At 36.5% G+C, this 27,557-nt stretch overlaps 1 protein-coding gene and 1 long non-coding RNA gene across 3 annotated transcripts in view; one reads left to right on the top strand and one right to left on the bottom strand.

The window, feature by feature from the left end:
• LOC134799329 (hemicentin-1-like) overlaps positions 1 to 21,496 on the bottom strand; it is a 252,930-nt gene extending 231,434 nt beyond the window's left edge. Inside the window, exon 1 of one of the 2 annotated variants that reach the window (XM_063771725.1) lies at positions 21,341 to 21,496. The gene's annotated coding sequence lies outside the window, so the exon portion shown is untranslated. The remainder of the gene's footprint in view (positions 1 to 21,340) is intronic. The other variant, XM_063771724.1, reaches the window with a different exon arrangement.
• Positions 1 to 27,557, top strand: part of LOC134799387 (uncharacterized) — a 236,320-nt gene that overhangs the window by 113,816 nt on the left and 94,947 nt on the right. The gene's annotated exons all lie outside the window — the stretch shown is intronic.

Raw genomic sequence — 27,557 nt, 5'->3', positions numbered from 1 at the left:
GAACAGAGAAATCTAAAAGTACGAAAATGAGGTTTGGCACTCGAATTTTTACGAGAAAAGAAAATCCCTTTTCCCCAGAATGTATGATAATACTGACACCCCTAAGTCCGCGAAACTTATGATCGTGTACCATGAAATGGGCTTGCCTGGCTTTATTCTGATGTACATTTGACGTGTCAGAATTGTATTGAAAATGTTTTGGTTTCGTGTTGCTATCTCTTATTATTAATTATGTCAAATCAAGAACATTTGGGCATTTTTACATTTTAATGAGATTTAAGGGGTATACGTACCTACTATTTTAAATTATTATGATAACAAAATAAATATAATCTTAATCTATATCAACTTTACTACTAAAGATAATGTTTTTGTTTATTTGAATAAATTTTAACTATAAAACACTTATTATAGTTATAATCCACGGATACCTATGTTTTAATATATTATTTAACCTATAACCCGTTAAATCGAATACATAATATACTATGTTAACATAGAATTACTTATGAAACAGGTTTCTTATATATATCTATGGAAAATATAGTTTTTAGGGTTCTGTACCAAAAAGTTAAAAAGAAGCCCATATGGTACGATCTATACTTCTGTATGTCTGTCCCATCGTTACATATTTCGGGAACTAACTACGCTATCTATTTGATACTTGAAAAAGTTATAACCCAGACGCTTTGAAAGTGTAATTTTTTATTCACTATGGAAAATACCCAATATTTATTATTATTCGAAGTTCTTTTTTATTGCAAGTGGTCTGTCCCTATCCCTACTTCCCTAGTTTACGGACAACGTAAGCCTCCAGAAACTCAACAACACACAAAATGTAAAAACAGGCAAATTGCCAAATGGTGGTTTATGGGAATGGGAATCAATTAGTACCATATACATACATTAATGTAATTAAAAAGAAACTTAACTTGTGTTAAAACCTTTGTACCTACTTATTTACATTGGATTGGTATTATACTGTCACTACAGTTTCGTTTCCGAATACGTCACGTATTTGCTTTCACCTGCATTGGAAAATGGTGGAAATGTATTTACAATTTCATCCTTTTAGGTTCGAGCGTTGAAAAATAGGGATATAATGGGAAATGAAGGCTAGGTGCTGTGGTTTGGAAAAAATACGGGTACGTATTGGACCGTATACCTATTTGCTGTTTTTTTAATTGTGTAACATTTTCTATAATAATATTATGCAATATTTTATTAGGGTTCCGTACCCAAAGGGTAAAAACGGGTCCGTCCGTCCGTCCGTCCGTCCGTCCGTCCGTCACCAGGCTGTATCTCATGAACCGTGATAGCTAGGCAGTTGAAATTTTCACAGATGATGTATTTCTGTTGCCACTATAACAACAAATACGAAAAAGTACGGAACCCTCGGTGGGCGAGTCCGACTCGCACTTGTCCGGTTTTTTATGATTATGACACGACCTTAACCCTACAATGCATACAGTTCCATATTAGGGTGTTTCATTTTTCCGAATTTTCGATTTTCATCTGACTTTGCTCGAATTCTTGTTCTAACTGATAAAAAAATATTATACGTTAAAAAAATTTAAAATCGGTCAACATTGAGAGGTTGCACAACATCAACAAAGATTTTTCAAATAACCAACGACTCTACATCGGAGGGTAGAAAATGGTTTAAGCGGCTACCATCAAAGCGGAGAGTAGTGTGATACTGAACCTTCTACATATAAATAAATTTTAAAATTAGTAGTAAACTTGGATTTTGGTTACTCGATAAATGTTCTAATTAAGATTTTTCAGTTTTTCCACCTGTTTCCAAAGGAAAAGGGCTTTTATCGTGTTTTAGACGCAAAATTCAGTTTTCTCATTCGATTTTAGTATCAGTTCATTATATTTTGTCATTTTAGAACATAGTTCATTTTCACGCAATGTATGGGGTTCTCACTCTACCTTTTCAACTTGTGCAACCTCTAAACGTTATTCGATTCTTTTGAAAATTGAAATAGATAGTTTTTAGTGTGGGGAGACTCCATTGGTGAGCAAAGTCAGGAAAAATATTACAACTTTTTTTTCTCCATACAAAAGTGAATCACCCTATTCCATATATGGCACAACCGAAATATGTACGAATTGTGTCAAGAATCAGGTAGGCAGCGACATCTGTTATACTTTGAAGGTTACTTTACATTCAAGGCTACTACAATAGTTCGGGGTGTTGCCGCTAGGTAGCAGTAAATATCCAAGGTGTCGGGTGATCGATCAAATTTCAGGAGTTGGTGCAAAAATCAGTTTTGACAAGTTTCGAAGTGCTACAAAAAAATCATTTTAAAGTTAAACAACAAGAAAAAATATATATTGTGACTGTTAAACTGTGTATTATTCCATGGTAAGTTTAATTTTATAGTTTTGCAATGTTTAGATAACGTCGAGCAATATTTTTCAAACGTTCCCGATATGGTACACCATGCATTGAGGTTCATATGGCTTATACAAAACAAGTGGGGAACGCTTGCACTTGTCAAAGTATTTATGACGTTGGCATAAGTTTTAATTTGGCGTAATCTGTAGGAACGGTTATTTATGGTTTTACGGCACACTCACGTTAAAATATTTACACATTTGAGAACTTCTGTCCAAGGCATAAGGCTCAAAATCGTTAACCGTCTTTTAGAGCTGATAACAGCTGATTAAATTAATAATTATGTATAGTTTTTAGATGACGCGAAAGTAATCGTTACGGGATGCGGATAATGAGCATTATTTATCAATCCTTTGCAAGTAAAGATGATCAGGATCAGAATGATGGGATCTTCGGGTGCCGATAGTGAATTTGACTTTGAAATATTGCGGGCAACCATAAATCAGGCCTGTGAAAGAATTAGGGATTCATAAAATAGTCGATCGGTATGTCCTGAGTTAGTTGAGCTGACGCCGGTTACATAATAGGACTTATTTTTAACTAATACACAACTCCATACATCGGAATCACCTGTCAGAATTTCGGAGTTGGCATCAAGTTCAATAATAGGTCACCGATGTGTTCAATGATCACCTACACGTCCTACACTCTGATTATGTAGAGTGCACCTACAACACCATAAGTTTTGGTAATGCTGATGCTGGTTATACATCACCACTAGAGCTCCAAGCTGGTCTCATCAGTAGTAAGTAAAAATACAAAAATCTCATCAAAAACGTCATACGAGGTCGCTAAATCCATAAAAGTCACTTAAAAGCAATCCACAACTATAAAAACTTTTACAAAAAGAAACGGAACATATAAAAACGAAAATGTGTCATCTATTTCTGTATGTATATATTCTATACCTTAATGCATGAAGTTCCACATATGGAACACAGATAAAAAACCTTTTATTTTCCAAAATACGCCGTATATATTTTTTTAATTATTTTTCCCTAAGAGTAAACACATATATTAATCACAATCATATAATTTTATTTCTCTAAACAAAAAAGTCATGCATTGTAGGGTTAACGAACGCCTTATTGATTGGAGCGCCTCTAAATAAATAAATAAAATAAATATTATAGGACATTTTTTTTTTACACGAATTGACTAAGCCTCACTGTAAGCTCATGAAGGCTTGTGTTGGTACTTAGACAACGATAAATAGAATATATAAATACTTATATACATAGAAAACAACCATGACTCAGGAACAAATATCTGTGTCATCACATTATGCCCTTACCGGGATTCGAACCCGGGACCAACGGCTTCACCGCTTCATACGCAGGGTCACTACCCACTAGGCCAGACCGGTCGAAAACCCCCCTCTAGCACGACTTTCACTTCATTTCGCATGCACCAATCAGCGTGAGCGATCTTCAAGGCCGTACTTAATATCAAAACCGTAACAAATGATCAAATCCAAATAGGGCTTCAGGTAAAAAACTCAGCAAGATTTTAAATTCTTACTCAGATACTGGCAAAGTTAATAGTGCAATAGATTTCTTAGGAAGTAACGATACTTTTCCAAGATCAGAGTTCTTTGCTACTAAAGATAAAATTAATAAAACGGCTAACTTTCATTCAAGGAGTTTGTTCAGGAAGTTATCTGGAGGTTTCTTAGTGATTTTAACGATCTTTAGGTAATAAAGTATAGCCTGTGTACCTTTATGTAAGAAAGATATTAAATAACAGTTTTTTTGTATAAAACATGTACAAGTCACCTGCAATAGTGCAATAGAGTAACATGTTTACTCTTCGAAGGCCGCAAAAATATGTGACACGCTCATATGGCTCTACAAATAAGATCGTATCAGATATTTTTGCGGCCTTCGTTGGCAACATATTGCAGGTGACTTACGGATTTAAGATGTTTCATGTGGGTAGGCCACATGAAACATTATAAATACGTAAGGTGACATTCGGATGTCAACAGCAACTGCTTTACTGTTGCGACATTAATGGTGACATTCCATTTCTAACTGCAGCTCCAATACTGTAAATTTTACTATAGAAATTGACAATGACAGCTGCGGTTAGAAATGGAATGTTACCATAACTGTGCCGTTACTGCCGTTGTTGACGTGACCGCTGTATCTATCAATTTCCTTGACGTGAGTGACGTTCGCGCCGCATTAATGACGTGAAAGTTCCATCCGTCCCTCATTTTAATCAACGCCGTAACTTTACCATGTATGGTCCGAAATCAAGTGCTCTGTGATCAACTGTTAACACTCAAAAATTGATTGAAGGAAAATTGTAGCCACACTCCCTTTTGTTACGACTGATTGACCGACAGTGTCCGATGAAATGAAAGGACTCGTACGGATTAAAACTTTTGATCGAATTTTACGTTTGTAATTAAATGTTTTGTTTGATTAAGAGCCCATCAACTTGCACACTGCTTAATACTCGTGATTATTTATATTTAACGAAAGACATTTAAAAAAAAGGGGGCCGCTACGTACTGCATTTTGTATTTAAATACCTTTTGAATACATCAAACTAGTTTTTATATTGCTGGATTCGTCGATCTATGAACTCAAAACAAAAACGGCCGTTTTAACTTTGGACGCATAGATTGACGAATCCGGCAATATAAAAACTAGTTTGATGTATTCAAAAGGTACTTAAATACAAAATACAGTACGTAGCGGCCCTCTTTTTTAAATACCTTTCGTTAAATTTAAATAATCACGATTATTTAGCAGTGGCGCTAGTGTGCACGTTGATGGGCTCTTAAATTGATTATTTTTGTGAAATAATTTACTAATCGTTATTATGACATATAAGACAAACGGGCAGACGAACAGATGGACACCCGCAACACAAGAGGAGTTATAAGTGCGTTTCCGGTATTAAGGCTCACGCTCCTTGAAAGTTTGAAGATCGTGTCGGTCCGGAAATACCGTAGGCGACAGTTCATTCCACGGTTTAGCTGTGCGAGGCGGTTTACTAATGTGTTGCAGAAAGTTTTTTGACATATTTTTGTATAGCATAATGTTACTTGGTAGAAATGTCGTTTGGCAGAATTACCTTTCGCATATATCATTTAGCATACAATCATTGGATAGAGTTAATGATCGAATTGCTGTTTTCTAGTTTTTAAAGTGTAATAATAAAAAATAATCAGTAACTATAAAGTCCGTCGGGCAAAAAGATTTTTTTTTTAGTAGCCTATATTGTGTCCCACTGCTGGGCAAAGGCCTCCCCTGTCTTTCGCCACTCGTCACGGCTTTGTGCATGCTCTCGCCAGTCGCCACAGAATGAGTCCAGGTCGTTTCGCCATCTCATTTTTGGTCTGCCTCTGCCTCGGGTAATCTGTGGTGCCCATTCGGTCGCTATTTTGGCCCATCTGTCCGGGTGCATCCGACAGATATGTCCCGCCCAATCCCACTTGAGCTTGGCGGCCTTCACACCCACATCTGCGATTCCAGTTTTGGAGCGCAGCTCTGTGTTCCTTACCCGATCGATTCTACGGACTCCGAGTATACTGCGCTCCATTGCTCGCTGGCAAAACTTGAGTCGGGACTTTTGGGCTTCTGTTAATGACCAAGTTTGGGCACCGTAGGATAGGCAGAATACACATGTCGACGAGTTTGCGTTTTAGTGCTAGTGGAAGGTTGCCCTTCATTAACGCCTTCATGGACCAGAAGCTCTTCCAGGCGTTTTCGATGCGTCGATCGATTTCCTTGGACTGCCTGTTATCGAAGGATGCTATCTGGCCCAGATAGGTGTACTCGTCAACATATTGTATATCCTGCCCATCTACCGTGACCCTATGTTTCGCGCCATTGGTCATTAACTGGGTTTTCGTCCTGTTCATTTCGAGTCCGACTTCAAGACTTGCCGTGCTAAGCTCTTGTAGCATTTTCTGTAGATGGGGTGCAGTGTGGGAGAATAACACAATGTCGTCAGCGAAACGTAGGTTTGTCAAACTTTTTCCGCTGACGTCAATGCCCATTCTTTCCCACTTGGTCGCCAGCTTCTGGAAGATTTCGTCTTGTAGGCAAGAGGTAAACAACTTTGGAGACAGCGGGTCGCCCTGTTTGACTCCTTTTTGGATGCGGAATTTAGGGCCGGGAACATGCAGTTTGATACTTGCAGTACTATTGCGATAAATGGTCTCAATGAGTTCAACATAAGTGCTGTCGATTTGTTGTTCACGCATAGCGGAAAATACGGCAGAGTGTTAAACACTGTCAAACGCCTTACTGTAATCCACAAATGCAAGGTAGAGTGGTATTTTGAACTCATTGGACTTCTCTATTATTTGATTGATGGTTTGCAGGTGGTCTGTTGTCGAGAAGCTAGGTCGGAAGCCTGCTTGTTCTGGGGGTTGGTATTTGTCTAGCAGTGCGGCAATGCGGTTTTCGATGACTTTGATAAATAATTTATTAATATGTGAAATTAAGCTAATTGGTCTATAGTTTCCGATGTCGGATTTGTCGCCTTTTTTATGGAGAAGGATAATATTAGAGTGACAGAAATCTTGAGGAAATTCACCGGTGTGCAAAATGGAGTTAAATAGATTTGTCAAGTGGGGTATTAGGGTGTTTTTTCCCGTTTTCAGACCTTCAGTCGTTACACCATCTTCTCCTGGGCTTCTCTGGTATTTTAAGCTCTTGAGAGCAGCATTGACCTCGTAACCTGTTATGGGAGGGATGGTGCTAGGACATAAATAGTTATCACTCGTGTACGAGTCAGATGGATTCGAATACAGCGATGAATAAAAGTTAGTGCAGATTTCGGTCACTTTGTCTCTGCTGCTGTATTTTCTTCCATCCACATCTCGTTAACTCGTGATCCATGATTTTCCATTTTTTAACCCATTTTTTTGCGGATCTGAGGGAAGTATGAGTTTCTATGGCTATTTTAACTAATTTTTTAAACATTTGATAAAATGAAAGGACGTCCGGGTTGAGTGAAATAGGCCCCAAAAACCTAGCTGTGTAACTACCTAACTACAGTTACTGTTCAAATAGCCAATGAAGCTAAATTCAGCCCCGGATGTTTGCCTAGCCGCCTAGGCACAGTATCAACGGTTACGTGAGCAAACTTCACGTTACCAACTCATCAAGTATGCACACTATATTTAGCTCACAATATAATTTAGTGCTGGCTAACCGTGATACGTCAGTACGTCCATTACTCTGTAAGTTAGGGTCTATAGATAGTTTTTTGGGGTTACAATATAAGTGCGAAAAGCAGGTAGGAAATTCGCAACGAGTGGCGATAAATTGAAGCACGAGTTGCAAAGTACATTTTTGTAATGTAATGTAAACGTTTATTTCTGACAAATAGTCCATATACATAACAAACATAAGTAATTAAAAATAAATAATTAATTACAAATTCATTAAAACAACACAAATAATTAAAATTAAAACAACACCAAGTCAAATAAATTAAATTAACACTTAAATCGTAATAAAATAAAATAATTATTTTTTTTGCACGTGTAGGTATTGGACCCGTTTTACAGTTGTGTACCGGCCCTTTAAATTTTTGGATATAGGATATATTCTGCTAATTACCGCACTAGGGCGGTAAATAGCACCATATGTACTGTAAACAATCTGTAGACTTATTATAAAAGTACATACAAAAATAAAACATGTAGGATCTTCTAATGGTCAGGATATTGCTATTAAATATTACAGTCGAGGATAGCGATGGCTACTACGTCTGAGCACACCGCAGGCACGCACGCTCCTTGATTAATTAAATTTCAGTCCGTTTACATAGGCTTCGTAATTAGACTGATAGATACAAAGCTATGTATGAGTTTAAAATCGACTATGTAATATGAGTCACGAGAATAAAGGGGCCCACTGATTAACAGTCCGCCGGACGGTATCGGCCTGTCAGTTTGAACAAAATTTTGACAGTTCTGAACAACTGACAGGCCGATACCGTCCGGCGGACTGTTAATCAGTGGGCCCCTTAAGACCTGCTGCTACCAACTAGGAGGCCGTCAAGAATAAACACAGACAATTCGATAGAGATATCTATCATTGAAGATATTCAGCCCTTTCTCAGAAAAATAACGCGTTACAAATTCAAGAGTAATCATTTAGCGGTTAGCCCATTGGGTTCCCTTTGCTGTAAAGAGGGCCCTTTTGGCCTAAAATAATTTATCAATGTCAAAAAATCGCGAGTACAGAGCAAAGTGACAGTTCCTGTAACTGTAGGTTTAGTATAATTTAACATTAGGCAGGTATCAAGGTTAATAGAAACATAAGTTGCTGTGTTCCGTCGTGGTTATATTCGGTATACAAAAATGTGTAGGTACTCAGCTCGGGAATCGAACCCGGACGTTTTCGGTCGGAACCAAAACCAGATCAATACCATAACAAATTGATAAAATAGAATCAACCTCCGTGACACATTTTAATTTGCGCAGCACCCACGTCAATTTAATTTTCCGTCTTATTTATTTTATTAATGAAACCGAAGGAAATAGGCCTCCCCGGCTGTTTCCTGCCATAAACACATTTCGGCGGTAAATAACGCTCAACAACGCTCAAGGGTCACTTTACCTCGTTTTCCAAAAACCTTTAATTTTGCGTAAAGTTTACGTATTTTTAGACCTTAAGGAAATTTTCGGGTTTTAATAAGATGAAATTAAGGTACTCATGACAAATTTAGTACCTACACCACAGAACACGTAATATTTAGTAGGTTTTTATATACTAGGTACCTAATACATTGTAAAATATTAAATTTTATAGATTAGTGCCTTCCGAGCTGGCCTAGCGGTAGGAGCGTGCGACTTTCGATCCGGAGGTCGCGGGTTCAAAACTCGGCTCGTACCAATGAGTTTTTCGGAACTTATATACGAAATATCATTTGATATTTACCAGTCGCTTTTCGGTGAAGGAAAACATCGTGAGGAACCCGGACTAATCCTAATAAGGCCTACTTTCCCCTCTGGATTGGTAGGTCAGATGGCAGTCGCTTTCGTAAAAACTAATGCCTACGTCTTGGAATTAGTTGTCAAGGAGACCCCAGGCTCCCATGTGCCGTGGCGAAATGCCGGGATAACACGAGGAAGAAGAGATGCTTATTAGTGCCTTCCATTTCACATTTTAATTGTTATTTAATTTATGCGATGTGTATTTTGTTCGTATCAAACCCATAACAAAATTTTAAATTCGAATTGACCTCCTAATCTTATTGTTTTACACATACCTACACCTACGAGTATCACATCACATATAAGGTATTAGAGAATACGATACGTAACCTACTGAAGCTGACTGTACTACGCAGCTACGTATGCCACAAATGACAGTAATTCTTTACTAAACAAGTATATACGTGGGAGTTCTCATCCATTGTTACGCAACGTAACAATCTATACGTATTATTGCATAAAACATGCATTTATTTCTTTCTTATTACTGCGTTATTATATTTGAGTTAACATAATTTGATGTTGGATATATTTTATAATGCACCCCGCTTTTAGGTTATGACGGTACAGTTACTAAACATAGGTATTTCTATTATTTCTCTTTTCTAGTACCTATGTTCGACAAAGTAACAAGCAGATAAGTAAGAAAACTATGAAATATTGATTTATACGTAAACTTTCACTTTACGTGTAGGATTAAGTCTCGTTTAGTGTTAGTGAAAAGAAATACTAAGTAAATAAAAAAAATACAATTCACTTATATTCATTTAGATTAATATCTTTCTAAAACTATAAAAATTAAAAAGCTTTAAAATATTGCTTTTATTTCTAAGTAAACATCTAACACATCTAAGTAAAACTATGTATAACTTTGAACTATTTTATTTTTAACAACACTATAACAAAACCTTATACACATGTCATATATTAAACTTCATGCTATTAATTTTAAGTCTAAACCGCCATTTGTAAAACAAATGGTGAAATTATTCCGTTGTTAACACACCTATTTTCTGGTCACATTCCAATCGTCTTCACCAAATCTGAATTTTAATATAGATTCTAATCTCACTTTGTCTATCGTATGTAAAAAAAAAACATTAATTAAAGTAGGTAGATAAAAAAGGCGATTATGTCTTAAAACTTTGATATGGTTTTCAATTTAACTCGATACGGCCTTGACCGTCAGCACCAACCATCGTTAGCGACTCACTCTGATTGGTGCTGACGAAATGCAACGAGACCTCTCAGGGCGACTAGCTAGCGCGGTTACACGAAGTGGGTGAGCGGGTTAACGAAAAATAGTATGATCACAGCTAGGTGACGCGGACGCGTGCGAATGTGACTAAAGATGACTGCAATGTCACCCGCGTGCCTGCGCCCGCTCAATGCACCCGCGCACCTGCGCCCGCTAGCGGACCCCTCATAAGGGAAAAAACGTGCAAAAACTGTTTATGGCATGGCACTCAAATTGTATAATAAGCTACCTAAATTAACAAGAGAATCCGAAATGCCACTATTTAAGAAATATTTGTTTGACTTTTTGGTACAAAATACTTTTTACTCATTGAAAGATTTTTTTTGACTATATGCCGCATATTTATAGTATAATGTAGTGTAAGGTCGTTACTGTATTATTTTTGCATGCTGTATTTTTGCATATGAATCTAGTCATAGTTATAGGTAATACTCAATATTTCTATGCCTATTCAGGCAGAATTTGCTGTTCAAAAATTGTTTTATTACATCTTTATTGTACCGCAAAAAGAAATAATTAATGATTATGATTATAAGGCATTTCGCTCGCACTTATTGGTGGACTCTAGGTCGTATCAAAATAAGATGAAACCACATTAAAATGTTAATACAGAATCAGCCTCAAACTTTGTAGATAAACTGTAACGAATTCCGTTGTTTATCTTTACGAGTTTCGGTTAAAATACTATAGGCTATTAGTTTCTATTAATCACTTTAACACTATTCGTCGCGGCACATCTGAGGCGCCGATAAAATGGTAAACTCAAGTTTGACGACCGGTCTGGCCTAGTGGGTAGTGACCCTGCCTGTGAAGCCGATGGTCCTGGGTTCGAATCCCAGTAAGGGCATTTATTTGTGTGATGACACAGATAATTGTTCCTCAGTCATGGTTGTTTTCTATGTAATTAAGTATTTATATATTATATATATCGTGGTCTGAGTACCCACAACACAAGCCTTCTTGAGCTTACTGTGGGACTTAGTCAATCTGTGTAAGAATGTCCTATAATATAAAAAAAAAGTATTCGGTTTAATAACTATAGATCATTTAATAAACGGTTGAAATAAGGTCGTTGCTCTTTCCAGATTTTACTATTTGTTCGTCTTGATATTCTATATGACCTTGACAGCGCGCATCTTGTGCGCACCAATGATTGCAAGTTCAGGAGGTCTAGCCAAGATGTCAATTGTTTGTGCCATAGCGAACGAAACGCTGATGTCTCTATCACTCTTCCATATTAGTGTGACAGAGAGACATTAGTGTTTCTTTATCGCTACGGCGCAAACGATTGACATCTTGGCCAGGCCCCAGTGATGTGTAAGTTGCGGAAAGCCTCCAAAAAGTTGAAAACTTTCCGGGAATTTCAGGAATTTTCATAGTAGGAAGTTTCATAAAGGAAACTTTCATTTAGGAAATGAAATAATATGACGATTTATCGAAACTTTTCCATGAGGACAATTCGACATTTTGGAAAGTTTCCGACGACACATCGTTAGTGCGAGCTAATACTGCCTTATGATAAACTCAGAGTCAAATTTAATTATTTTTAGTAATTACTTATCTACTTGTTTTACACCGTTTCAAACGTTGTCTACAATCTATACATTTCAAACTAAATTGTTAGGGATTTCTTAAATTTTTTCATTTTACAAATAATTGAATATAATTACGAAGTAATTAGTTAATTACTTACTACAATTAATACCATAATCATTTTTTACGCTAGGCACGTGTTTGTTTCGTTTTATGAAGATTTGTTTTGACTATTTTTAAGTTGTAGGCCCTCGCTCTTAGTACGGGAGGCCTACAACTCTTATAACTTTTTTTTTGAAGTAGGTAGTCTTATTTACCTACTTTATAATCAATCAAATGTGTTGACAAAGTAAATTAAAAGAGCTATGACAGTGCCAAAGGTAAAAGCAAGATTGACGAGCAAATAAGTAATTGCTATCGATTTTAATAAAATCTATAGCGATCCGCCCCGGCTTCGCACGGGTTACACAAAACCTTAATAAATGATATACCTTCCTCAAGAATCATTCTATCGATAAGTGAAAACCGCATGAAAATCCGTTCAGTAGTTTTTGAGTTTATCGCGAACATACAAACAGACAGACGCGGCGGCGGGGGCTTTGTTTTATAAGGTGTAGTGACTCTGGCATACCCACAATTACTTTGTCAGTAGAGAAAGGCGCGAAATTCAAATTTTCTATGAGAGGTCCACAACCGCTTCATACGTCATAATATTTTTTTTTTATTTGCCGCCTTTTTTACTGAGCGCGTGTGTGTGTGTGAGATTATACTTAACTTCAAGTTCTTCCTGTGTTAACTTCATTAACACAGGAACGCCAGGAACAGATCAATTATTCTTAAACACGTTTATAATTAATTAGCTTCTGCCCGCGACTTCGTCTGCGTGCGATGATAATGATTGATAAAAACTATCATATGTCCTTCCTTTGGACTCAAACTATAATTATGCATACCGAATTTCATCCAAATCGATTAAGCGGTTTGAGCGTGAAGAAAGTCACAGGCAGTAGCTAGCTCGCTAGTTAATCATGAAAAAACCGGACAAGTGCGAGTCGGAGTCGCCCACCGAGGATTCCGTACTTTTTAGTATTTGTTGTTATAGAGGCAACAGAAATACATAATCTGTGAAAAGTTCAACTGTCTAGCTATCACGGTTCAGAAGATACAACCTGGTGATAGACAGACGGACGGACAGACGGACAGATGAACAGTGAAGTCTTAGTAATAGGGTCCTGTTTTTACCATTTGGTTACGGAACCCTAAAAAGCATGTATCACAACATGTCGCCAACCATCAAATCAAACATACATAGCTCTCGTGAGATTATTCGGATCAAAGAGAATTTTATTATGTTACTAACGTTTCATACGGCAAAAGACAATTTTGCCCAAAAAGGCCGGACGTTAGTGGTCCCACGAGTTTTGCGAGACTCATGAAATATAGCTTGGGATCAACGTCCGATAATAACTGGTACAAACTGGATAACTGTGGTACAAACTATGTCTATTTTGAGTTTCAACAATTTATAGAATGTTTTCCTTACAAATAAAAGAGAATTAATTGCGTGATATTTGACATATTATTGGAAGCGCTGGTGGCATAGCGGTAAGAACGTGCGACTTTCAATCAGGAGGTCGCGGGTTTAAACCCCGGCTCGTACCAATGAGTTTTTCGGAACTTATGTACGAAATATCATCTGATATTTACCAGTCGCTTTTCGCTGAAGGAAAACATCGTGAGGAAACCGGCTAATCCTATTAAGGCCTAGTTTTCCCTCTGGGTTGGAAGGTCTGATGGCAGTCGCTTTCGTAAAAACCGCCTACGTCAATTCTTGGGATTAGTTGTCAAGCGGACCCCAGACTCCCATGAGCGGTGGCAAAATGCCGGGATAACGCGAGGAAGATGATCATGGAGGAAGATGATTTCAAATAATATGTAAATTTGAGCCTACAATAGTTTTGATATCCTTTAAGTCGCGCTGTCATCACACTTTTTACAATAATTTATGTTAATTTTTTATCATCAAATTAACGTGTAAATCTGTGCTTAATTACTTTACTAACATTTAAAACCCGTTCCGACTGAACATCTAGCGACCTTCACCAAGGAGGAGTTTTGGCCGAAGAGTGTCAAGTTCTGGCGGTTCCGCGGCCAGCTCTCTTGACACTGCGTGGTTGCGAACTGCATCGCAGCCATAATTGTGTGTTTTTAGTTTTAACATATATCTATGGTTGGCCAATAGTTGCCTGAAAATAAATATTTTAATTTATTTTAATTTCATTTAAAAAGCAAGAAGTCGGGTCTCACTTGGTCTTCAAGGCCGTTTCATGCCACATTCCCCTTATTAATTAAACTTTAAACTCATTCCGATATTTTTAAAGGGAACAATTACAAAACATCTAAAGAATTCTATAAATTAAAACTATTAACTCAAAAATGTTCATAAGTTGAAATAAAGTCACTTATGTGATATTTACTGCACCAGATGAAGACATTAAATTTAATGGCTATTGCGTACAATTACACGCTTAACACCTTTAATATCTCTCCGTATTCTGATATTAGTGAGAACCTTGTTCAGTTGAATATTTGAGTTGACTGGGGCATGATTCCACAAGTTTAAAAACAGCTCGTTACATAACCGATATTGTAACAGCTTGAAAGGAAACTTTTATTAATAACACATAACTATAAACTAAGTAATTAAAAACTAAATATAAACGAAATAAGTATAAATTGACTGACTATTGTAACATACCTAGTTATTTTATGATAAAATGGACATAAAAACACACTAATATTTTTTTAAGATTTCCTACACGAAACTTACCAATCAGAACGTATTATTAAGCAGCTGTCCATTCGACCATGCCTATTTGCAGCGGTCAGTGTTGGCTCCTTGTCACACTTACGTACGAATTTACAAGTGCGACAAAGAGGTAACACGTCGAACGTGGTTCGCGGTAGGCCCTCAGTATCGGCGCGGCCGAAAGATTCCTGAATTGAACCGAACCTACGACCGAAACATGATTTTTATGCCGAAACCGAAACTAGGCTCGAATACTGGTTTTGTATGGAAAAAACGACAGCAAACTTTTCCTTTTAATTAATTATAATCAGATTTATTATTTATTGCATTTATGTAGGTACAGCATAATAAGTAACATGGTGTACCCTTATTTTATCGCCAAATTTTTTGCAGAATTTTGTTATACAGAAAATTATAAGAAGTAACTTTTCTACAGATCGATGATTCTGTGAAATGAAATTACATGAACACATTGTTCTTGAAACAAAACTAATGTTTTAAATTTTTGGTGTAACATAACTAATCCGAACTAAAATTATTTGAAGTAAATATTCTATGTAAAGATTATTTTCCGATTTGAAATTACTTGAAAAATTTTCTGTGAAACAAAAATCTGCAGAAAAATTGACGGCAAAATAAAGGTAAACCTAAGTAACATATATATCAATCAATCAATCAAAGCATTTATTTTCAGGCGACTAAGGCCCATAGATACATACCTTACAAACTAACATATATATACAATAATAAAAATCTTAAATACTAAAAAAATCATTTTCGTGACGGAGTTTTCTGTTGTTGTTGTTGTTGTGTTTGTTGTTGTTGTTGTTGTGTGATATATACGTGAAACATGAACCCTGACAGGGTGTAGGAAATAGCAAACTTCATAAATATCTAGATTAACTTTTCCTTGCACTTCACACGCATTATCATAGGCCATGTCATGAACTGTCAATAATACAAACGGAATGGAGCCCCATTCGTATGCATTACTTAAATAATAATCTCTTAGAGTGTCGGTGAGATCAAGCGTCTAAAGCGTTTTAATATCTTCACTGGTAATTAATGGGTTTTTATATAGATATTTTTGATTAAATTATTGACTTCGATAGTAAGGTGCTTCCGAAAGATTTTAACGGTTTTATCTTATCATGTTGCAGACTCAAGTGTATACAGGGTGGCAAAAAATAAGTGCATTCCCGTTGCTAGGGAGGTTTTGAAAATATACTGAGCAACTTTTACTATGGGACCAACCCCGAAATCGCGAAAAATTACCCTCCCATAGAAAATAGACCAGCTAAACAGTATGAAACAGCCAAATTTTTATTCGCGATTTTGAGGTTGGTCCCATAGTAAAAGTTGCTCAGTATACTCCGAAAACCTCCCTGGCAACGGGAATGCACTTATTTTTTAGCCAACCTGTATATATGGACTCTCCCTCTAATGTAACTTTGCTCCGACTTGGATAGAACAAAGTGAGAATATGTCGTTTTAAACGTCACATGGCGTCACTGCGCAGGTGACAACACAAAAACTATTCACAAAATTCGGCCCGCCCTCCAGATGCAAAGGAGTCCATCACGCTCGCCGCGTTCCCACGTTGAACCGCGATGGCCAACCTTTGCATTGCTATTGGTCTTTCTAAATACTAGAATGGATTAGTATACTGACGTAATATTTACATCATCCCCTGTCCCCTAACTAATGTTAAAATAATCGACCGATAAGTTTGATTGCCTTTGAACTTGCTTTCAAAACCATTGGCACTAAAGTTTATAACAGTTGTACTGAGTACTAAATAATAGTGCTATTGAATTATTACTGAAGTTTAACGTAGTTACACACATAATGGTCGACAGCCAGACTTAATAGCTATCTGCTGAAGTAAAATTTTATAACTATACATAATGTTGTATGTAATTAGTGTAATTTAGTCTATGGTAACACAAGGACGGGTTAAGAACTTAAGGGTCAGTTGAACATATCCGCCGCCATATTAATATGGTGTATATTTTATTCATGGAAGTTCCGATAAATTTTATAAAGGCCATGACTAAATTGTACGGTTACTATGCCCCTTTCCGTATCTGTTACAAATTCACAGTCAAAAGAGCCGGACAGGCCAATGCGAGTTTCAGTTATTCAATCTGTTTCCGATATGACACTGATCTATCAGTGTCAAAAGTGAGATTTCTTCATTCAAAAACGTCACTTCTGATACTGACAGATATCCGATATTATCCTGATCTGTCAGTGTCAAAAGTGACATTTCTTCAATCAAAAACGTCACTTCGTAACTCTGACAGATCAGGATAATATCGGAATCAGATGGATTAACTAAAACTCGAATCTGGTTGACGTAACTGGTGACCGAAGAGCTGGCGGCTAGCTCGCACAACGTATCAGCATTGCGGTACAGCGAGGAAATGCCGCCAGCATCCTTGGTACAATGCCTCAGGGGCCTATTTTAGATTTAAGCTACTTATTAATTTCGTTTAGTAGTACCACTGTATATTATATTGTATGTAAATAAATGATTTTTTCCTGTTTAAACTCGAATTGGCCTGCTAGTTTCGTAAGTTCTGTAAAATACTAATAGATTCTTAATATGATAGGTTTGAGCAACAGGGCTCGCAGTTTCAACATTGTTTTCATCTCATGAACGATTGAAACCTTTAATTAAATTTCGTTCGTTCAATTGAAATAAAAAGCAGACGTTACATTCCAAATATTGAAATAGAATGAAGTAAAAAACGTTGTTGATTTTGCAAGTTGGTTAAATACTGGTCAGAGTTCGAGGCCATTATCTCAGAATTGAAAGAGTAAAGAGAGTTATATAAAAGCATTCATTCGAGTGGCGTTTATAATATAAAAACTGGGTTTTGACAAATCCAGATGAAAATTTTCCAAAGAACTATCGTCACACAAATTTGATAAAATAATGATTTAAATTTTGTTTGGATTAAGTCACGTTTGACCGGTTTTTATTATTTCTCATCACGCACACAAAATAAATAAATAAATAGAGGGAATGAAAAGAAGAGGAATGCCGGGAAAAAATTTTTCAACCAAATATGAGAAAAGGTTCAGGTCGTGTCATACCAGAAGGTTAAGTTAAGAGTTGGCAGAGGACTGGACGAGTTGGAGATTGCTCCACCGACAAAAGCACAGCTCTTAAATATAAATTTTCGTGACACTTTATTTTTCAGTGTTTTTTATGTATGTCTGTGTGTTTACGAATAAAAACCTAATCTATTCTATTCTATAAAGAAAAAGATTATGCATACGCAGTACATTTTTTATTAATTATTATGGCATCGGGTTTAAGGTTTCTATGAACCTTAAAAAGGCCACCAAAGTTAAACGATTGGATCTATTGTAAAATATATTTGGGAATTCCAAAATATTATAAACGATGCAGGATAAGGCGCGAAAATTTGCAATTTAAATAAGCGCCTACTCATCGGGGTAACTACGTTAACATCTCGTTTACATTTGTTGAATCGTAAAATGTGACAAAACGTACATGTTAGGTACACGTCTTTTACAAAATGACATTTTTTTAATTACAATAATTTAACTAAGACATAAGGGATTTTCTTAAAAATATTCTCCTTTAGCTTCCATACACAAACGCAAAAGTTTGTTAAAATTATGAACAGTATGTCGCATTAAAAACTTTTCTCAACTTATTTTCGAGCCATCCTGTATTCAGGTCACCCTGTATTTGGGCCAACCCGTATTATTTAGAATTCCAATATTTATTGATTATTTGTTTCCGGAGAGAAACTCAGGAGTGCCAAAAGTGACAATTGATTGATAGCAACAGTGCTCGTGGCGTGGGCGAGTTACCGAAACGTTCGCACACGTTTCCAGTAGGTGTAGTAATAGTAGATTGATAACAGAAACAAACAGATTTAACCGCATTCGGAAACTAACATTTAAGATCAATATAATACCAATTAAGACCAACGTGGGTAAGTCCGTTATAGGGTAAGACCTCTCGTATTTGTATACGACACCTACTTTGCTCAGACACAGAAGGTCTACCGCGAACCACGTTCGACGTGTTGCCTCTCTGTCGCACTTGTAAATTTGTACGTAAGTGTGACAGGGAGGCAACACTTCGAACGTGGTTCGCGGTAGGCCCTCAGGTAGAAAGGAAGAGCTTCGCTCCTTCTGCTCTACCGAACTTCCGTAAGTGGAATCTGTTTACAAACGCAAGCACAGAATAAATAATAGTTACTAGGTACAGAAGGTTCACTCTCTAACAAAACGCGTTTATTACGACAGATATGACCGCCAGGTGGCGCAACCGCGAGCAAGCGTCCGTTCCGTAGAGGTGCGCGGCAACTACTACTGCTAGACACCAAAATTGGTGTGGGCCGTACTTGTAGCGACGCGACGAAATCGCGGAGTGAGCCATGCCCGACGCAAGTGGAGTCTGTCTAACATCACTACAGTTTTCAGCCAATAACAGATATGTCAGATATGTGATCGATAGTGAATTAAAAATTTAATGATGGGGAGACCTTCCAAAAATTGTTTTGTTTGGGGCCTTATTGGCCGGAATTCATAATTTTTGAAATAATCAAGTTACAAAAGTGAGATTGCCACTCATCACCAAAAGCAGAAAATCGGTGATTTCTTTGAAACTATTTTCACTAAACGTACATAGTGGTCAGGTATATTCTTGGCCTTGGTTTAATCCATTTTGAAAGCGACACACTGTACATATGTGATAAATGTCACTCATAACAACTAAAACTCCACTGCCGCACAAATATATTTCCCAAGACTCTCTCCACAACCGATCAGCCGATGGGTCATCCAAAATTTCGCTACAATTTTGTTCACAAATGTTTGGTTCATCTTTTTGGAGTAGTTGCGTCTGCATTTTTCCATATTTGGACGAAAACAATACGATTTCGGTATAATTTTGCGACTTTAAATGCCCAATTATGAATGAGGCTACAGGTGCCCAAACATAAATATGTGAGTTGTTTTGACTTTGTGATAAATGGGCACTTATCATATTACAAACAATTCACAAACATATATTTATTTTAGCTCTTTTTGTTTCTTTTCGCATATTGATGCTAAAGTGACACATGTTGACTAACAATGTTTAAAACTGCGTCGTTCCTATCAAGTATTATTTTGTCTAAATTTGTCTTTTTATGCAGTCAAAGCAAATTATTTCTCATACAGCGTCGACAACACCCATAATATGTCAGCTCTGAAGTTGTAAACACTGTAAGTATATACATTTCAATGCAATTAATAATACACATTTAAACATTTCTTTAGTCCCATTAATTCAAACATAAAAATACTATTTTTTTTACCACACAGATACCAAATGAAAAAAAAAACTGATTTGATTTTTTTATTATAGAAGCAAAAACTGTCAGTGAAACACGGCTGTCGAATTTTTATTTTTTTTCAACACAAAAGCCGCACAGTTATATTAGGCATTTAATATTCATTTCACGTATGCAAGTTTCAAAGGTTTCAAATTGGCCGTGTTTTCCAACAAAAGTGGTCTACCTTTTCAAACATATAAAATATGCATATTTTTCGTGTGCGAAAACTGCTACAAATTTCCCAACGTTTTATGCTCATTACGAAAATGTTAACGATAACGATTTTTTTACATCAAAGAAACCATTTGGATATTTTTTTCGCATGTAAAACGATAGCTTAGGTACCAAGCCGATAATGAACGGGTTATCGAAGTTTTGATTTAACAATTTTGTATTGTTAAAAATATATCGCAGTCACTTTTTGTAATTGGAAAATTTAAGGTTTTCTAACTATAAAACTACCAACGAGACTTGAACATTTTAAACAGGTTACTCACGTATCATTAAGTTTATTTAAATTTGAGTTTTTTTTTAAAGAGAATTTTGATTATTTCTTATGTAAACTTTTTTTCATTCCACGAGTACAAGTCGAAATGTTGTCCTAATATTAGCGTTAGCGCTTCTATATTTATTTATTGAAAAAAAAGGGACCACAATTTTTCATTTTATAGGAAGGTACCTCTCCTAATTAGAATGGATCCAAAAAAATGTAAGTACCCGTGGGAAATACGGAAAACTTTTTTCATTTTCAAAATTTATTGCATAACCCCTGATTTATTATGTATACAATAAATATCATAGGTAATAAAAACACCATATTTTATAACACCTATATTAAGTAATATAGTATTTTTTATAAGATGGTTTGATTTATTATTACATATTTCACACAAGAACATCAAGTATTATATAATTCGCTTATAACTTTAAACCCACCATAATAAACCACTTCCAATTTAGACATCATAACCTGAATAAATTATTTGCATAAACATACCTTTAAGAAATCGCTCACTTACTAAACCACTTAAAAGTTAACTTAACACATCACTAATTCCAATTTGTCACTGTTCACTTTTTTTTAATTTAACCTCTAAATTAGTTTTAAATTGTCACTGGCAACTTTTTACTTTTTATTAGAAGCACTGGCCACTAAAAATTAAAAACACACGTAAAGTTGTTTCAACTCGTTTCGAATTTCGAACGCGAGTGACGAACGCAACAAACGTGCGTTGTTCGCGAGGAACTTTTCGAGACTGGTCCGTAGAGCCGCGGCGCAACGTGGACATACCGAAGGCGGTTTTCTTTTAATGTTTATTATTATGTTTATGTCCGTAATTATTTTGGATGGGTTCGAACATCTGCGGTGTAGGTGTGGTGTTTGTAGTGGAAGCAATATTGTGATATTTGGTATGCCTATTTACGGTTGCAATTGGTTTTACGCAGAATTGTTATTAATATTAAAAAAAGTATGGGTGTTATAAAGATAAGATAGGTAAATTAACTTACTTACTTTTATCAGAATTCGAAGACAAACATTGATTATTTGTATTTATCTATTTTATGCAGAATAATGAGTATTTATTTTCACATTTGTTAAAATACTCTTTTGTGTATTTTTATAAGTACCTACACCTTGTTGAATCGAAAAAAAAGAAATCAATTTGTATGTAGGTAATTTGAAGACACATAGTTAAAAAACCGGGCAAGTGCGAGTCGGGCTCGCGCACGAAGGGTTCCGTACCATAATGAAAAGAAAACGGATAAAAAATGAAAAAAAAAACGGTCACCCATCCAAGTACTGACCACGCCCGACGTTGCTTAACTTTGGTCAAAAATCACGTTTGTTGTATGGGAGCCCCATTTAAATCTTTATTTTATTCTGTTTTTAGTATTTGTTGTTAAGGGGCCCACTGATTAACAGTCCGCCGGACGGTATCGGCCTGTCAGTTGTTCGGAGCTGTCAAATTTTTGTTCTAACTGACAGGCCGATATCGTCCGGCGGCCTGTTAGTCAGTGGTCGGCTTAAATTTCTTAAACAAAATAAATGAAAAAAGTGACTTGCAATTTCTATTCCTTCCTATTAGCAATTCCTAGCGTTCAGTAATTTTATTTATTTAAGTTTTGAAATTTTAATTGAATTGGACTGCGCATTTATTTACAGTGTTTATTTTTAATTTTTATTTTATAGTTTTAAATTTTAATCTCTTAATAATCAATGAATTTAATTATTACCTATAAATTAATTGTCAACTTATTTTATATTTTATCAGTTATCAAATGCTAAGCTTAATTTAATTTGAATTGTCTAGTCATGCATCTTTATGTTATACCTATACCTAATTATATTTATTTCTAATTTTATTTTAAAAGTATACTATGGATCGATGTTGTCTGGAATAAATGATTTATTATAGTAACCCGATTCATATGTAAAAACTTGTTCAATTATTAAACTGGCTTTGATACGACCTTGAAAATCACGCTGATTGGTGCATACGAAATTATGTGAAACTGAGGGCCTAGGGATCATCCATTAATTAGTAATTACATCACACGAATTTCTAGGTTTTTTGATCCCTCCCCCCCTCATTGTCATTGTCACACACTCCTGGTGTGACGTCACATTCAACGAAATCGGCAAATAACTGGTAAATAATCGAATTAAGTAGGTAGTACCTTATTATTAATATTTTATTAAAATATTATTGAATAAAGAAATATTAGTAATTTTATAACCCAAAACCGATTAGGAAAGAAAATTAAACGAATAAAAATGAGTATCGTTCCAACAATTTGTTATTTAACTATACAGCGGATTAAATAACTTAGAGTGACGTCACAAAGTTTGTGACTCCCCCCTCCCCCCTGTCACAACATGACACTTGTTGAGGCAACAAGTCGAACGTGGTTCGCAGTAGGATCCTGGTGCGTGAGACGTGCGTCAATCACCAAAAACGTCGTATCAAAACCAGTTCAAAGCAGAACGAGTTGTTCAGAATCTGAGTTCTGGCCCCATTACACCATGGTGACAGGTGCGACAATTATAAAATGTCACTGTCGCTGACGTCACAGTCATCCGCTTATAATATTATTTTTAAATAATACTTACAATGATGGTGGCAAACAAGCATACCGCCCGTCCGATGGTAAGCGGTTACCGTAGTCTATGGAGGCCTGTGACGTCAGTAACAGTGATGTCGACAATTGTCGCACCTGTCACTGTGGTGAAATAGCGGCCAGGTGGTTTTTGCAGCTCAATATTTATCCTCTCCACGTGGCCTCTGAGCAATCTGAAGAATCTTTAAACTGTCCATTCCGATCACGGGTTACGTAATGTGATTAATGGTCGCTGTCGCTTGCGTGTCGCTAATTTGTCGCCCGAATGGGCGACTACGAAAATACGAATGGTATTGTGTTTTTAGATTTAGGAGTTTTAAATAAGAGTTAATCAAGACACGTATTAATCCAAACCAAGGCATAAGTAAGGTGGTGGTACTGGTGCTCGACGCGGTCCCAGTACATGTCATCTTAAGAAGAAATTTAAGTCATTGTCAATAGAGGTGACAGCAGGGTGTCATCTATTGGGCATTAGCATGACGAGCACTAGTACCACCACCTTATTTATTAAAAAAAAACTTGTTGAAAGGATACAGGTAATTGAAATGACCTTGACTTTACATAAGACACCAGCGCGTGGTAAGTTGTATTTCATAATCATATGTAACAAAACTGAATAATCTATTTAAAATTTAGGCGGCTTGCATTCAATAGGTACTTAAGTTTACTTAAGGAGCCGTAAAACTAGTACTTGTAGTTTTTTTAATACTTGCTGTTTTTATTGTTACTCCAAATAATTTAAAAAATAAACAGGCCATCATCTGTACGATCGCCCACACTGTTAACTGACAGTTCGTAAACCTTATTACGAAAGGCATAAGGTCTACCGATGGACAGTTAATGTCAGACCGAGAAAAGTCTACAGCGATTTTGATAGCCCACGCAGTGCAAGTGTCATTAAAACGTCATCTATGAAATTATGACGTATAAAAAACACTTGCACTGCGTGGGCTATCAAAATCGCTGCAGACTTTTCTTGGTGTAAGTCAAATGCCGGCTGTACACACACGTCGAAAGCCTCTCTCCGATCCAATCGGAGAAGCGCGAGACGAGACGAGGAAGAACGAGACGAGAAGGGAGCAGTATGTACACACTCGTTCTCGGCCTGTCTCGGGGTGTCTCGACGAGTGTGTACAGCCTGCATAAGAGTATTGCTGTTTGTTTGTACCCATCTAAGATAAACGTACTAGTGCTCGACATGCTAATACCCAATAGATGACACCTTGCTGTCACCTCTATTGACAATGACTTAAGTTTCAAGATGACATGTACTAGGACCGCGTTGAGCACCAGTACGTTTACCTTATTTTATTAGCCGCACAATTCAAAATTTTCGCATCTCCGTACGCTTTGGTAAAATTGGTGAATATCGCTTTACAATCTTTACATACCTATTATTCGAACATCAATTAGATTAGCTACCTTACTTGAAATTTCAAGGTAATATTTATATCAATATCTCGTTAAAAGCTTTAAAGTCATAATTATTGTATAATGATTACACCTCATGAACGTCGTCAGAGCTCTGACGTCAAAAGCTTTGAAACGGATTATTAGCAGTTAATTACTTTTAACAAAATATGTATAGGTACTTATCTTTAATTTGGTTTCTTTAAATTTTAAATTATTTCAGTTTTGTCATGTAAGATTAATTTATAAATATAAAAATTAAACTGATTGGAGGCTAAATACACATACAAATGCAATGTAGGTACTCGTATAGTTATGATAAACACAAATAAATACCCTTACCAGGATTCTAACCCGGGACCTCTTGCTTCTTAGGCAGAGCCTCTATGGAATAGGCTAGGAGGCCGTCAAAAGCAGTGTTTGCTATCGTCGTAGCATAAAAAAGAAAAACAAAAAGCCTTGTAAAAATATAAGGTAATGTATCCTACACAAGCATTACATTCGACCAAACTTTTTTAGGTCAAGCGAGGTCGGTTCAAAATAATGTTTACACGCACAATATTGGTTCTAGATTGAAGAGGGCAGAGATGCCCAGAGGGGTGGTTACGTTTGTTTGTATCCCCTTTTACCCTTAAACTTACTACAAACATGAAATAACTGAATAACAAATTACAAACAAAATACTGGCTTTTGATATTTTTCGTCCTTAAGAGCCAACGGGAGTGGTCATTTCTCCATACAAACGTACTCCTCGTTTTCCTCCGTGGTTTTTGAAGCTAGAGCAATGATTTTTTCAACACAGATTAATATTGTCAATATCTGTGTCGGACCGTTTTGCTTTTTTTGATATTTTTGTTTTTTAAGGCAATAGAGCCCTTCAAAAATGGCCAAAATGGCCTAATTGACTATGCCGCAATGAGAGGCGTGGCATTCAAAACTGATATCAATTAGCCAAAAAAGCAAAACGGTCCGACACAGATAATTTCATAATTATTTAGATTTCCAAATTTGGTTACGATTGGTTAAGTTTTGGAGGAGGAAACAGAGGAGTACGAAAGCTCGATTTTTGAGATTTTTACGCAGGATTTTTCGCCTTGTCCTTATCGCACTACTTTTAGGTGCCGCTTCCGTTAGCGAGACGGGTATATTTACCTAATATATTTAAAACTCAGCTCCTGTTTCGTCTTAAAGGATGACTCACGTTAGACTGGGCCGTATCCGGGCCGGAGCTTCCGGCGCCTCGTTTTCTATGGAAAGCATCACGTGATCGCCTGTCATGTCATACGGCTCGATTCGGAAAATGAAGTAGATTTCTACTAGACTTCAACAAGTTACGATACGGATAATTTAAAGATATTTGTAAGATCGATATGTCAAATTTGACGTTTCCGCGATTCTGGAGATCCTCTTGAACGATTTCGACAAGTTATGACTTAGATATCCAAGTGACATCTAGTCGATATCTAATGTAGATCTAGTTGATCTCTAAATCGTCTCAAGATCGTGTGATTATCTCGAAATCCGAATAGGCCTGATAGAAAAGTAAGCGCCGGAAGCTCTGGCCCGGACACGGCCCGGTCTAACGTGAGTCATCCTTAAAGGATCCCAGGTACGGTTTCGGAGTGACGCGGCCGAAAAGTTTTAAATAGGCAATTAAACTGTTCAGTCGGTAAAGCAAGGACGCGAAGCACGAATAATTTCGTACATTTACCCGCCTGTTTCTATCTCTATCGCACGCGCATAACTATACTGCTGACCCGCTTGCACAGTGGCATTGACAGTCGCCATCATATACTTTATAGTCGGACGGTTTTAAAATGTCGGAATCCACTTGAGAGTTTACCTGCCGATGAATGGCATTGTTCACTTTTGTTAAACCAAACCGTTAATTCCGTGTCCAAAATAAAAAGCAATAACAACAGAAGATTCCATACTGATAACAATTTACCGCTTAAAGAATAGAGTTAGAATTACAATAGCCGGTACTCGATACCTATTAGGACATTTTGGAATTTAGAGCCGTGATCGCCCGGGTGTTTGTCTACGTTTCATGTTTAATTTCTACATAACTATATCGGTTCTAAAGGTTCTACATATATCGAGTACTTGCTATTCTAAAGATGTTATCTGTTTAGAATCTTTTGTTGTTATTGAATTTCATTTTGCATCGTAAAATGCCATTCATGGTAAGGTAGTCTCTCAAGTGGATACCGACATTTTAAAACCGACCGACTATAATAATTATATGATGGTGACTGTCAATGCCACTGTGCAAGCGGGTCAGCAGTATAGTTATGCGCGTGCGATAGAGATAGAAACAGGCGGATCAATGTACGAAAGTCTTCATGCTTAGCGTCCGTACTTTTTAACAAGTTATACTTTGGTACGATTTGGGTTCCTGTAATCCATTTGTTAAAAGCAAATAAATCGGAATAATCATTTGAATATGGAGGGTGGGCCTGTAATATGAACAAGAAAATCCAATCAGTAATTTTATTCAGGTGGTTTCAGCTTCAGCAAAGCAAAATCCCCATTTAAAATCAAATAAATCTTTTGAATTTTGATACAAAAAATATTGAAATGTGAATAAAGTACATAAACCGGGAAAATTGCGTCCGTTTTGTTACATGCGCTTTCTTTGAATGTAAAGCGAAATTTCGACAGTAAAATGTAAATGCGGCCGC

The sequence above is a fragment of the Cydia splendana genome, chromosome 18 (assembly GCF_910591565.1).
Source record: "Cydia splendana chromosome 18, ilCydSple1.2, whole genome shotgun sequence".
Classification (NCBI taxonomy): Eukaryota; Metazoa; Arthropoda; class Insecta; order Lepidoptera; family Tortricidae; genus Cydia; species Cydia splendana.
This window is presented reverse-complemented; position numbering and strand designations above follow the sequence as displayed.